The sequence below is a fragment of the Triticum urartu genome, chromosome 3A (assembly GCF_056163025.1).
Source record: "Triticum urartu cultivar PI428250 chromosome 3A, HENAU_Tu73, whole genome shotgun sequence".
NCBI lineage: Eukaryota > Viridiplantae > Streptophyta > Magnoliopsida > Poales > Poaceae > Triticum > Triticum urartu.
In genome coordinates, this window is record NC_141875.1 from 25,436,915 (window position 1) to 25,451,199 (window position 14,285).

Below are 14,285 nucleotides of genomic sequence, written 5' to 3' on the forward strand. Positions count from 1 at the left end.
TTCATATTTCAAATGATTATACGAGTGCCTGACATACAAATACGAGCCACTTATTTAAAATATTTCTAGGTTAAAAAATATTCACACATTTTGCATAATCATCCGTGCAATTAAAAAAATGCTCATTGAAATCAACAAAGTTATACATCTAACTAGTTTTTTTAATATATGTAAAAAATAAACATTAAGTTTTCCTTATTTAAAAATAGTGTCAGTTCAATATTCTCTAATTTTGAGAAACAATTCTTTGCATTAAAAATGTTGTTCGCATATTTTTCAAAAGTTCATGCAATAAGAAAATCTTACATCAATAATAATATTCATTGTACTATGAAAAAATATCATTATGTAATCCTATATTTATAAAAGCATCATCCCATAACTAAAAACTATTTATCATATATTTATAATTGTAATATATATAAATATTAATAAATTGAAATAAAAGTAAAAAGAAAAGAAAAAGGATAAAACACGATGGAAACTAGAAAAAAATTGAAAAATCCATGGAAGGAAACTGGAAAAGAAAATATGAAAATGGAGAAGAAAAATAAAAGCGTAAAATGTGAAAAAAAAACAGAAAGACGAAAAACGAAATTGCAAGAAAAGTGTAAATAAAAATAAAAAAACTGGACACACAAAATTAAGGGAACAAAAATTGAAAGAGAAACCACATCATTACCTGACCCGGAAAGAAATCCGCCTAGTCTCCTGGTGCTACTGGGCCACGAACCACATCATGCACAAGCATTCTTTACCGTTCGCGCTGTGGCGATACGTATCATTTGTTGTATTCCTCTACAAATTTGAAGCCGGTCAAAAAGCCATGGGTTGGCCGGCCTTTTTGAACTGCCCATGGCTGGCACAAAGGTACTCCCTCCTTCCTATATTATGGGACGGAGGGAGTAGTTCTCAATTCGGTGACAAATAGGATTTCCGCTTTTGGATGATCATTCTCCTCCTTGCTTTCTTATGACATGCATGTATTTACGTTTAGAGAAACTAGTCAATGTGTAATTAAAATATATTAAGTGCACACGGATATTAAGTAGTATATTATTTGCATATTATTATGTGATTAGCACTATATTTGGTATGAAATTAACTGCACGGTAAATGTGTTGAGCGCTCGATATTGAAGCAGTCTAGGTCATTAGATTGACATGATTTGATGGCCAAGATTAATTGGATTTGCCCCTTTGGGTCTTTTTATATTGGTATAGATATAGATTAATGGAATAAGTTATACAATGGGTCATTTTTTAATAGATAGGTTACCATTTAGTATGTTTTTATTGAACTAGTTATCTCTTTTTTTTAACGCGAAGTAGTTATCTCTTAGTACTATATCTAAGAATAAATATGTGCATGCTCCTAATTTTGTGGGGTCACTAAAGTTTACACTAGAACATATAGCTAAGAGATTTGCTTCCCACACGGTGTTTCCTCCCGACCTCCGCGCGCGCTCCCATGGGCAACATGTGGGAAACCATCCCTCGCAGCAGCCACGAGCCCCCTATTCTCCTCCACCACCTCTCGCAGAACCTAACAGTGTGACTCCAGTCTTTGCGAGATTCTAGATCTAATTCCCAGATCTGTAGGTTGCGGGCTCTAGAGTTGGTGGGCTACCATTGGGCACCGTCTGGCAGAGCATAAAACATCGAGGGGTGCCAGGTGGACCAATCAACCATGGGTCGGGTAAACGGGGTTCCAAATGAAATCTAGGTTGGCTGCAGCGAAGCGGCGCCCACTAGCATTTTCATGACCATGTTGAGGGTGTCGTTGCAGCAACTTGTGTCTCCTTACCCAAGTGCTCTGAGAGGAACCCTAGATTCGAATCCTCGGCTCAGACTATTTGTAAGTGCATATAGTGCCCCTTAGTGATTTTGGTGTATTGAATACTTATAGGTTAAGGGACTGATGCATTTGTGAGTGTACGCAGGTCTATAAGTCTATGAGGAGTTTGATATTTACAGAGACAGTCGACCCCTAAAACTGAATGTCTTCAACTAAAGACTTTGGATTTCTGAAGACTTTGAAAGGGAAGAAATTGGTGTGATCGTGAAGAATTGGATTTCATGTGAGGAACATGAAGCGTGAAGACTTTTGTTTTCGTAGTTTCATTTTCTCTTTCTTGAGTCATAGGAAACACCGTACTGTTAAAGGGGGTCGAGGAAAAACTAAGGAAAAGTTTTCAAGTGATGCTAATCTCAAAATCCTACACCTACCAATCCTTTCGAGTGAAGCCATTGGAAATCTCATGTAGTTCAGTCAATTTCTTTAGTGACAGAGACGAAGTTTTTCTGGTCTCTGAGGAATTTGTTCTGACTAAGGCGTTAGGAATTCGCCAGTGCGGATTGCCTACAAGTGAGGATCATGATAGCCCTGAGAAATTATATAGTCAATTTTCCAACCGTTGCTGTGCTTTGCGCCAACTGTCCCAAAATATCTACCCACCTAACGGTCATATCATCAAAGGGCATTTATGTCTTATCATGTCGGACTGTTCCCTAGGCTATAAATAGCCGCCCCCTACAACCACTAGCTGGTTGGCTGCTCTGAGAGAAACTAACACTTGTCATTGAGAGCATCCCATCCTCCAAGGACTTTGAGCGAAAATCATCAAGTGAGGAAAACCCAAACCCAAACACCTACAAACCCAAAGTGATTGAGCATCACTGAAGAAATTGTTCCTGTGTGGATCCGATGCTTGTTACCTTTTAAGACTGTGCATCTTCCAGATGGTTAGGCGTCATGGTCTAGAGCATCCAAGAGGAAATTGTGGATCGCCGAGTGACCGAGTTTGTGAAGGTTTGAAAGTCACCTGAAAACTTACCACGAGTGATTGGGCGAGGTCTGTGTGACCTTAGCTCAAGGAGAATATGGTGAGAACTGTGTGTCCGGGACTATGTGTCCTCAGATTTAAATACCTAGCCGCTCCAACCAGATGTACAACTGTCACAGCAGTTGGAACTGGTCTACCAAATCACTGTCTTCATCAAGCCTACTGGTTCTATTTCCTGAACCCTTCCATTTCATCATTACTGTGTTGTGTGCTTGTTCATATCTGTTTGAAGACTTTGACTGAAGACATCAATTTCTTCAGTCCAATTTCTTCAGTCTGTTTGTCTTCATCATGTTTATCATGTGCTTATGCTTTTTTTACTCTGTGTTTGTTTTCATTTCATCATGATGTCTATGCTTATTTTATGTTATGACTGCATCTGAGTACTTATTCCGCTGCAAGTAGTTCTTCACTAAGGAATTTGCTCACCCTGAAATTCCTCAGTGAAGAATTCATAAAAATCGCCTATTCACCCCCCCTCTAGTTGACTTAACGCACTTTCAATTGGTATCAGAGCAAGGTACTCCTTTGTTCTGTGTGATTTTGGTTCAACCGCCTGAAGTTTTAGTTATGTCGACCGCAGGAATGAAGACTGTGTCATGCCCATCATTGTCGGTCATGATTATCCCAAGTGCAAGGCCATGATAAAGAAGCGACTCATGGCGATGAACAGCGAGTTGTGGTCCGTCATTGAGATTGGTCTTACCGATCTATGCAAGATGGCGGAGGCTGATGACATTCGCAAGTACACACTTCTCAACCTCACGGGGAAGGACATCATCTGCTCTTGTCTGTCTCAAAATCAGTTCAGGAACATTATGCATCTCAGCCATGTGAAGCTTATCTGGGACCGACTCTCTGAGGTCTATGAAGGTCATAGATCTGACCGTGATCCCTGGTTTGAGGATTTTATGGTATCGCGCAAGGCTATGACTTTCGAGTCAGAATCATCATCCTCTGCACTATGCCTTATAGCAAAAAGTGCCAAGGTAACTGAATGCTACATGTCTGAGTCAAGTGATGATGAATCAGGTGATGAATTTGGACCCAGCTACACCAAACTTGCTTCCCTTGCCACTAAACAACAAAGAGTTTTGAAAAAGGTTCAAAATATGCTTAATAAGAGTGATGATATGTTGGGTGAAGAAATGGTTCGCACCAAAACTTTGACTGAAAAAGGGCATCAGGCTCTTTGTGATGTGCTTAAAAAGCAGATCATCAACAGGAGCCCTAGGAAAGAGGGTATTGCCTTTGAGAGGAAACTCAATGCTGATGGAACATACTGGAATCCTGAGCAGTACCCCAAAACGTCATGGGTTGCTGCAAAGGGACCTCCAGCAGACCCATCTACTCTATCTGACTTTACATGTGAATCTCCTCATTCTTCTGATGAGTCATTTGACTCAAACTATAAGCTGTTCAAAAATTAGAATGGTGAAGTATTTGCTAGATATGTTGACACTAACTGCAGGAACGGTTGCCCTATGAAGAAAATCTGGGTTCCCAAAAGGTGCCTTGAAAGTCTTCAGGTGAATGTCCTCATGACACCACCCATGAAGAATGGGAACCCCAGATCAAAATCTTCATACGGACCAAATTCTTCATATGGATCCAAGTCCTCACGTGGATCAAATTCCTCAAAAGGATCAGAATCCTCATATGAACATCATCGTGCTAACACTTCTGTTTCGCAGGGAAGATCTAAGGGCTATGAATATAAGCTTTATTCTTCTAACCATTATGTTCATAAGTCCTTAAAGAATTTCTTTGCTTATTCATATGCTTACCCTAACTCCTCTTATGTGAAACGAAGTGGACTAGTTTCTATGCCACCTTTCTCTTATGGATCTCATAGAATGATGAACTCTTTGCCACCACTTCAGATGTGGGTGGTGAAGAAAAAGAACTAATCTCTTATGCAGGATCAGGTCTCCAGACGTACTTAAACGTCTGAAGAATTTGCTGGAGACCTCAAAATGCTTGAAAGGACGCAAGCTAATCCTGAAGAAATGAACTTTCATTTCTCACGTCCTCATACTGCTTTATCCGTTCTATTGCTTGATGAAATTGATCTGATGAAATTGATGTCATATTCTTCACTGATGAAGTATATGAGTTCGTAAGTGTTCGCACACGAACACGTCAGCGTGTACCCTCGACACCGGGGGTGATGCACCGCAGCTCACGTTGAAGGAGACCTGTCCGGAAGCGCGGTACTACGCTAGCAATCTGGTGGGCACTTTGGTAGACCTGAAACCCCACGCGCCCGGGAGGGACCCCGTCTGGACGCGCGACGACTATGGGCTGCCCTAGGTCGGCCTGACCGCCCCTAGGGCCTCGAGGTTCGCCACCCTGCAACAAGAAGAACGAACAAAGAACTAGGAAGAAGAAGAACTAGGGCTAAGGAGAAAAGATAAAAGATAAAAAGTGGTAGATGAATTGATCGATTGTGTGTTGTTCAATCGACCGTAACCTCTCATCTATTTATGAGGCGGCTGGACTTCCCGTACAAGAAAAGGACTAAAAATTCCATCCAAAACATCAAAAACCCTAACCTAACTCGGACGGGAATCTTTGGTAATTTCCCAGATCAAATCGGTCCCACCGATTGGTTCGTTTCGGTCCCACCGAGTGAACGTTGCCAACTCTCTGTATCCTTCTGTAATTTCTCGAATCAACTCGGTCCCACCGATTGGTTTGCTTCGGTCCTACCGAATGAATATTGCCAACTCTTTGGTAAATTTTTGGACCAACTCGGTCTCACCGATCAAATCAACTCGGTTTGTCCGAAATGACTCTGTAGCTTTTGTTTCTGACCTTGTTTTGCCCCCCACATGTTGCATACAGCCTCGGATTAAGACGATTTTTATACGAAAATCAACCATTTCGACGAGACGCACAACTTTCGTGTTGAAACGTTTTCCATTAGAGACAATCTAAATTGAGTTTCATGCCATTCTTTAATCTGGTGTCAACATGAGCATCTCTGAACTTGTCACAACTATTGTTTTCGAGCTCCGTTTTAAACCATCTTCATATCCATCTTGATCTTTGATTAACGAGCTAGTCAAGTAGAGGCATACCAGTGACACTCTATTTGTCTATGTATTCACACATGTATTATGTTTCCGGTTAATACAATTCTAGCATGAATAATAAACTTTTATCATGATATAAGGAAATAAATAATAACTTTATTATTGCCTCTAGGGCATCTTTCCTAAACGGCAGTGCCACAAATAAGTTGCACTATCATTATCAACTCTGCATCTTTTGGCTTCAACATTATGAATATGTGTATCACTACTATCGAGATTCATCAAAAATAGACCACTCTTCAAGGGTGCATGACCATAGAAGATATTACTCATATAAGTAGAACAACCATTATTCTCTGATTTAAATGAATAACCGTATCGCATCAAACAAGATCCAGATATAATGTTCATGCTCAACGCTGGCACCAAATATAATACTAATCCCGAAGGTAGATGTAGAGGTAGCGTGCCGACCGTGATCACATCGACTTTGGAACAATTTCCCACACGCATCGTTACCTCGTCCTTTGCTAGTGTTCGCTTAATCTGTAGTCCCTGTTTTGAGTTGCAAATATTAGCAACAGAACCAGTATCAAATACCCAGGTGCCACTGCGAGCATTAGTAAGGTACACATCAATAACATGTATATCACATATACCTTTGTTCACCTTGCCATCCTTCTTATCCGCCAAATACTTGGGGCAGTTCCGCTTCCAGTGACCAGTCTGCTTGCAGTAGAAGAACTCAGTTTCAGGCTTAGGTCCAGACTTGGGTTTCTTCTCTTGAGCAGCAACTTGCTTGCCGTTTTTCTTGAAGTTCCCCTTCTTCTTTCCTTTGCCATTTTTCTTGAAACTAGTGGTCTTGTTGACCATCAACACTTGATGCTCCTTTTTGATTTCTACCTCCGCAGCTTTCAGCATTACGAAGAGCTCGGGAATAGTCTTGTTCATCCCTTGCATATTATAGTTCATCACGAAGCTCTTGTAGCTTGGTGGCAGTGATTGGAGAATTCTGTCAATGACGCAATCATCTGGAAGATTAACTCCCATCTAAATCAAGTGATTATTATACCCAGACATTTTGAGTATATGCTCACTGACAGAACTGTTCTCCTCCATCTTGCAGCTATAGAACTTATTGGAGACTTTATATCTCTCAATTCGGGCATTTGCTTGAAATATTAACTTCAACTCCTGGAACATCTCATATGCTCCATGACGTTCAAAACGTCGTTGAAGTCCCAATTCTAAGCCGTAAAGCATGGCACACTGAACTATCGAGTAGTCTTCAGCTTTGCTCTGCCAGACGTTCATAACATCTGGTGTTGCTCCAGCAGCAGGCCTGGCACCCAGCGGTGCTTCCAGGACGTAATTCTTCTGTGCAGCAATGAGGATAATCCTCAAGTTACGGACCCAGTCCGTGTAATTGCTGCCATCATCTTTCAACTTTGCTTTCTCAAGGAATGCATTAAAATTCAACGGAACAACAGCACGGGCCATCTATCTACAATCAAACATACATAAGCAAGATACTATCAGGTACTAAGTTCATGATAAATTTAAGTTCAATTAATCAAATTACTTAAGAACTCCCACTTAGACAGACATCCCTCTAATCCTCTAAGTGATCACGTGATCCAAATCAACTAAACCATGTCCGATCATCACGTGAGATGGAGTAGTTTCATTGGTGAACATCACTATGTTGATCATATCTACTATATGATTCATGCTCGACCTTTCAGTCTCCGTGTTCTGAGGCCATATCTGTATATGCTTGGCTCGTCAAGTATAACCTGAGTATTCCGCGTGTGCAACTGTTTTGCACCCGTTGTATTTGAACGTAGAGCCTATCACACCCGATCATCACGTGGTGTCTCAGCACGAAGAACTTTCGCAACGGTGCATACTCAGGAAGAACACTTCTTGATAATTTTAGTGAGAGATCATCTTATAATGCTACCGTCAATCAAAGCAAGATAAGATGCATAAAAGATAAACATCACATGCAATCAATATAAGTGATATGATATGGCCATCATCATCTTGTGCCTGTGATCTCCATCTCCGAAGCACCGTTATGATCACCATCGTCACCGGCGCGACACCTTGATCTCCATCGTACCATCATTGTCGTCTCGCCAATCTTATGCTTCCACGACTATCGCTACCATTTAGTGATAAAGTAAAGCATTACTGCGCGATTGCATTGCATACAATAAAGCGACAACCATATGGCTCCTGCCAGTTGCCGATAACTCGGTTACAAAACATGATCATCTCATACAATAAAATCAGCATCATGTCTTGACCATATCACATCACAACATGCCCTGCAAAAACAAGTTAGACGTCCTCTACTTTGTTGTTGCAAGTTTTACGTGGCTACTACGGGCTTAAGCAAGAACCAATCTTACCTACGCATCAAAACCACAATGATAGTTTGTCAAGTTGGTGCTGTTTTAACCTTCGCAAGGACCGGGCGTAGCCACACTCGGTTCAACTAAAGTTGGAGAAACTGTCACCCGCAAGCCACCTATGTGCAAAGCACGTCGGGAGAACCGGTCTCGCGTAAGCGTACGCGTAATGTCGGTCCGGGCCGCTTCGTCCAACAATACCGCCGAACCAAAGTATGACATGATGGTAAGCAGTATGACTTATATCGCCCACAACTCACTTGTGTTCTACTCGTGCATATAACATCAACACATAAAACCTAGGCTCGGATGCCACTGTTGGGGAACTTAGTAATTTCAAAAAAATTCCTACGCACACGCAAGATCATGGTGATGCATAGCAACGAGAGGGGAGAGTGTGATCTACGTACCCTTGTAGATCGACAGCGGAAGCGTTATGACAACGCGGTTGATGTAGTCGTACGTCTTCACGGCCTGACCGATCAAGCACCGAAACTACGACACCTCCGAGTTTTAGCACACGTTCAGCTCGATGACGATCCCCGGACTCCGATCCAGCAAAGTGTCGGGGAAGAGTTCAGTCAGCACGACGGCGTGGTGACGATCTTGATGTACTACTGTCGCAGGGCTTCGCCTAAGCACCACTACAATATTATCGAGGACTATGGTGGCAGGGGGCGCCGCACACGGCTAGGAATATGATCACGTGGATCAACTTGTGTGTTTCTGGGGTGCCCCTGCCTCCGTATATAAAGGTTCAAGAGAGGAGGAGGCCGGCCGGCCCGTATGGCGCGCCAAGGAGGAGTCCTCCTCCTAGTAGGAGTAGGACTCCTACTAGGAGGGGGAAAGAAGTGGGGAGGGAGAAGGAAAGGGGGGCGCCGCCCCCCCTCTCCTAGTCCAATTCGGACCAGGGGGGAGGAGGCGCGCGGCCCACCTTTGGCTTCCCCTCTCTCTCTCCACTAAAGCCCATATAGCCCATTACTTCTCCCGGGGGGGGGGGGTTCCGGTAACCCTCTGGCTTTCCGGTTTTCTCCGAAATCACCCGGAACACTTCCGGTGTCCGAATATAGCCGTCCAATATATCGATCTTTATGTCTCGACCATTTCGAGACTCCTCGTCATGTCCGTGATCACATCCGAGACTCCGAACAACCTTCAGTACATCAAAACGTATAAACTCATAATATAACTGTCATCGAAACCTTAACCGTGCGTACCCTACGGGTTCGAGAACAATGTAGACATGACCGAGACATGTCTCCGGTCAATAACCAATAGCGGGACCTGGATGCCCATATTGGCTCCTACATATTCTACGAAGATCTTTATCGGTCAGACCACATAACAACATACGTTGTTCCCTTTTTCATCGGTATGTTACTTGCCCGAGATTCGATCGTCGGTATCCAATACCTAGTTCAATCTCGTTACCGGCAAGTCTCTTTACTCGTTCTGTAATACATCATCTCGCAACTAACTCATTAGTTGCATTGCTTGCAAGGCTTAAGTGATGTGCATTACCGAGAGGGCCCAGAGATACCTCTCCGACGATCGGAGTGACAAATCCTAATCTCGAAATACGTCAACCCAACATGTACCTTTGGAGACACCTGTAGAGTACCTTTATAATCACCCAGTTACGTTGTGACGTTTGGTAGCACACAAAGTGTTCCTCTGGCACACGGGAGTTACATAATCTCATAGTCATAGGAACATGTATAAGTCATGAAGAAAGCAATAGCAACATACTAAACGATCGGATGCTAAGCTAATGGAAGGGGTCACGTCAATCAGATCATTCAACTAATGATGTGATCCCGTTAATCAAATGACAACTCTTTGTCAATGGTTAGGAAACATAACCATCTTTGATTAACGCGCTAGTCAAGTAGAGGCATACTAGTGACACTCTGTTTGTCTATGTATTCACACATGTATTATGTTTCCGGTTAATACAATTCTAGCATGAATAATAAACTTTTATCATGATATAAGGAAATAAATAATAACTTTATTATTGCCTCTAGGGAATATTTCCTTCAATCACAGCCCTAGAATACCCGAGTGAAATAGTTGCTTCCGCACTCATGCATCATGTCTAAAATTTCTGAAATTTGATTTGACGTTTGTTGAAACCCTCAGAAATTAGTTCAAAAATAATCAACATTTAATTCTCATCAAATGAGCCCAAGGAAATGTTCCTGTTACTCTGTAAAAATATTGGTAAGAGATAAAATTCAAACCAATATTTTTGGAATCACAAAAATATTTATTTGGGGCGTTTGAATTAAATCAATGACATATTTGAGTTGGATTTATTTTTGTTAAATAAGAAATAAAGTTCAAATATTTTTGTAAGTTGCCTGTGATCTTGGACTAGTTTTTCAGCTGACATAACAATTTACAGAAAGTTTAAAAAATGATCTGATGTTTTAAATCAAATCAAAACAAAATACAGAGAAATAGAAATGAGAAATAAAAGACAGAAAGTAGAGAGAGAGAGAGAGAGAAACCCACCTGGACCTTACCTAGCACTCACCTGGCCTGGCCCAGCATGGCCTAGCCCAGCTGGCCGACGCCAGTCGTTGTCTCCACTGCGCTAGAAGGATGTCGAGCGCGTGCTCGCCGTGCGCACACACGCGCCCATGCCACCTCCTGCCTGCTAGTTTGCGTGGCGCCACGGATAGACCGCGGGAGCCTTCTAGATCGCGCTGACCGCCCCGCTACTCTCCCCCTCGCCTCCCTCTCGCCCTCTCCGCCATGGCCGAGACGCCAGCGAGCTCGCTGCCGCCATAGCCGCGGCCACCGTGCTCCCCTTGCCTCCCCACCTCGTGTGCAAGCTCCGCCATCGTCCGCCGCTTCGCCCCACCCTGGCCCCGAGCGCTGGGATGGCCTGCTGAAGGAAATATGCCCTAGATGCAATAATAAAGTTATTATTTATTTCCTTATATCATGATAAATGTTTATTATTCATGCTAGAATTGTATTAACCGGAAACATAATACATGTGTGAATACATAGACAAACAGAGTGTCACTAGTATGCCTCTACTTGACTAGCTCGTTAATCAAAGATGGTTATGTTTCCTAACCATGGACAAAGAGTTGTTATTTGATTAACAGGATCACATCATTAGATGAATGATTTGATTGACATGACCCATTCCATTAGCTTAGCACCTGATCGTTTAGTATGTTGCTATTGCTTTCTTCATGACTTATACATGTTCCTATGACTATGAGATTATGCAACTCCCGTTTGCCGGAGGAACACTTTGTGTGCTACCAAACGTCACAACATAACTGGGTGATTATAAAGGAGCTCTACAGGTGTCTCCAAAGGTACATGTTGGGTTCGCGTATTTCGAGATTAGGATTTGTCACTCCGAATGTCAGAGAGGTATCTCTGGGCCCTCTCAGTAATGCACATCACTTAAGCCTTGCAAGCATTGCAACTAATGAGTTAGTTGCGGGATGATGTATTACGGAACGAGTAAAGAGACTTGCCGGCAACGAGATTGAACTAGGTATTGGATACCGACGATCGAATCTCGGGCAAGTAACATACCGATGACAAAGGGAACAACGTATGTTGTTATGCGGTCTGACCGATAAAGATCTTCGTAGAATATGTAGGAGCCAATATGGGCATCCAGGTCCCGCTATTGGTTATTGATCGGAGACGTGTCTCGGTCATGTCTACATTGTTCTCGAACCCGTAGGGTCCGCACACTTAAGGTTTCGATGACAGTTATATTATGAGTTTATGAGTTTTAATGTACCGAAGGAGTTCGGAGTCCCGGATGAGATTGGGGACATGACGAGGAGTCTCGAAATGGTCGAGACGTAAAGATCGATATATTGGATGACTATATTCGGACATCGGAAAGGTTCCGAGTGATTCGGGTATTTTTCGGAGTACCGGTGAGTTACGGGAATACGGGGGGAGAAGTATTGAGCCTTATTGGGCCATACGGGAAAGAGAGAGGGGCTGCCTAGGGCAGGCCACGCGCCCCCCAAGGCCTAGTCCGAGTTGGACTAGGGGGAGGGGCTGCGCCCCCTCCTTCCTTCCCTTCTCCTTTCCCCTTCCTTGTCTCCTATTCCTACTACATGGAAGGAATCCTAGTTGGACTAGGAAAGGGGGAATCCTACTCCCGATGGGAGTAGGACTCCCTAGGGCGCGCCATAGAGAGGGCCGGCCCTCCCCTCCTCCACTCCTTTATATACGGGGGCAGGGGGCACCCCATAGACACACAAGTTGATCCACGTGATCATATTCTTAGCCGTGTGCGGCGCCCCCTGCCACCATAGTCCTCGATAATATTGTAGCGGTGCTTAGGCGAAGCCCTGCGACAGTAGTACATCAAGATCGTCACCACGCCGTCGTGCTGACGAAACTCTTCCCCGACACTTTGCTGGATCGGAGTCCGGGGATCGTCATCGAGCTGAACGTGTGCTAAAACTCGGAGGTGCCGTAGTTTCGGTGCTTGATCGGTCGGGCCGTGGAGACGTACGACTACATCAACCAAAAGCTTCCGTTGTAGATCTACAAGGGTACGTAGATCACACTCTCCCCTCTCGTTGCTATGCATCACCATGATCTTGCGTGTGCGTAGGAATTTTTTTGAAATTACTACGTTCCCCAACAGTGGCATCCGAGCCTAGGTTTTATGTGTTGATGTTATATGCACGAGTAGAACACAAGTGAGTTGTGGGCGATATAAGTCATACTGCTTACCAGCATGTCATACTTTGGTTCGGCGGTATTGTTGGACGAAGCGGCCCGGACCGACATTACGCGTACGCTTACGCGAGACCGGTTCTCCCGACGTGCTTTGCACACAGGTGGCTGGCGGGTGTCAGTTTCTCCAACTTTAGTTGAACCGAGTGTGGCCACGCCCGGTCCTTGCGAAGGTTAAAACAACACCAACTTGACAAACTATCGTCGTGGTTTTGATGCGTAGGTAAGATTGGTTCTTGCTTAAGTCCGTAGCAGCCACGTAAAACTTGCAACAACAAAGTAGAGGACGTCTAACTTGTTTTTGTAGGGCATGTTGTGATGTGATATGGTCAAGACATGATGCTGAATTTTATTGTATGAGATGATCATGTTTTGTAACCGAGTTATCGGCAACTGGCAGGAGCCATATGGTTGTCACTTTATTGTATGCAATGCAATCACGCTGTAATGCTTTACTTTATCACTAAGCAGTAGCGATAGTCGTGGAAGCATAAGATTTGCGAGACGACAACGATGCTATGATGGAGATCAAGGTGTCGCGTCGGTGACGATGGTGATCATGACGGTGCTTTGGAGATGGAGATCACAGGCACAAGATGATGATGGCCATATCATATCACTTATATTGATTGCATGTGATGTTTATCTTTTATGCATCTTATCTTGCTTTGATTGACGGTAGCATTATATGATGATCTCTCACTAAAATTATCAAGAAGTGTTCTCCCTGAGTATGCACCGTTGCGAAAGTTCTTCGTGCTGAGACACCACATGATGATCGGGTGTGATAGGCTCTACGTTCAAATACAACGGGTGCAAAACAGTTGCACACGCGGAATACTCAGGTTATACTTGACGAGCCAAGCATATACAGATTTGGCCTCAGAACACGGAGACCGAAAGGTCGAGCGTGAATCATATAGTAGATATGATCAACATAGTGATGTTCACCAATGAAACTACTCCATCTCACGTGATGATCGGACATGGTTTAGCTGATTTGGATCACGTGATCACTTAGAGGATTAGAGGGATGTCTATCTAAGTGGGAGTTCTTAAGTAATATGATTAAATTGAACTTAAATTTATCATGAACTTAGTCCTGGTAGTATTTTGCAAATTATGTTGTAGATCAATAGCTCGCGTTGTTGCTTCCCTGTGTTTATTTTGATATGTTCCTAGAGAAAATTGTGTTGAAAGATGTTAGTAGCAATGATGCGGATTGGATCCGTGATCTGAGGTTTA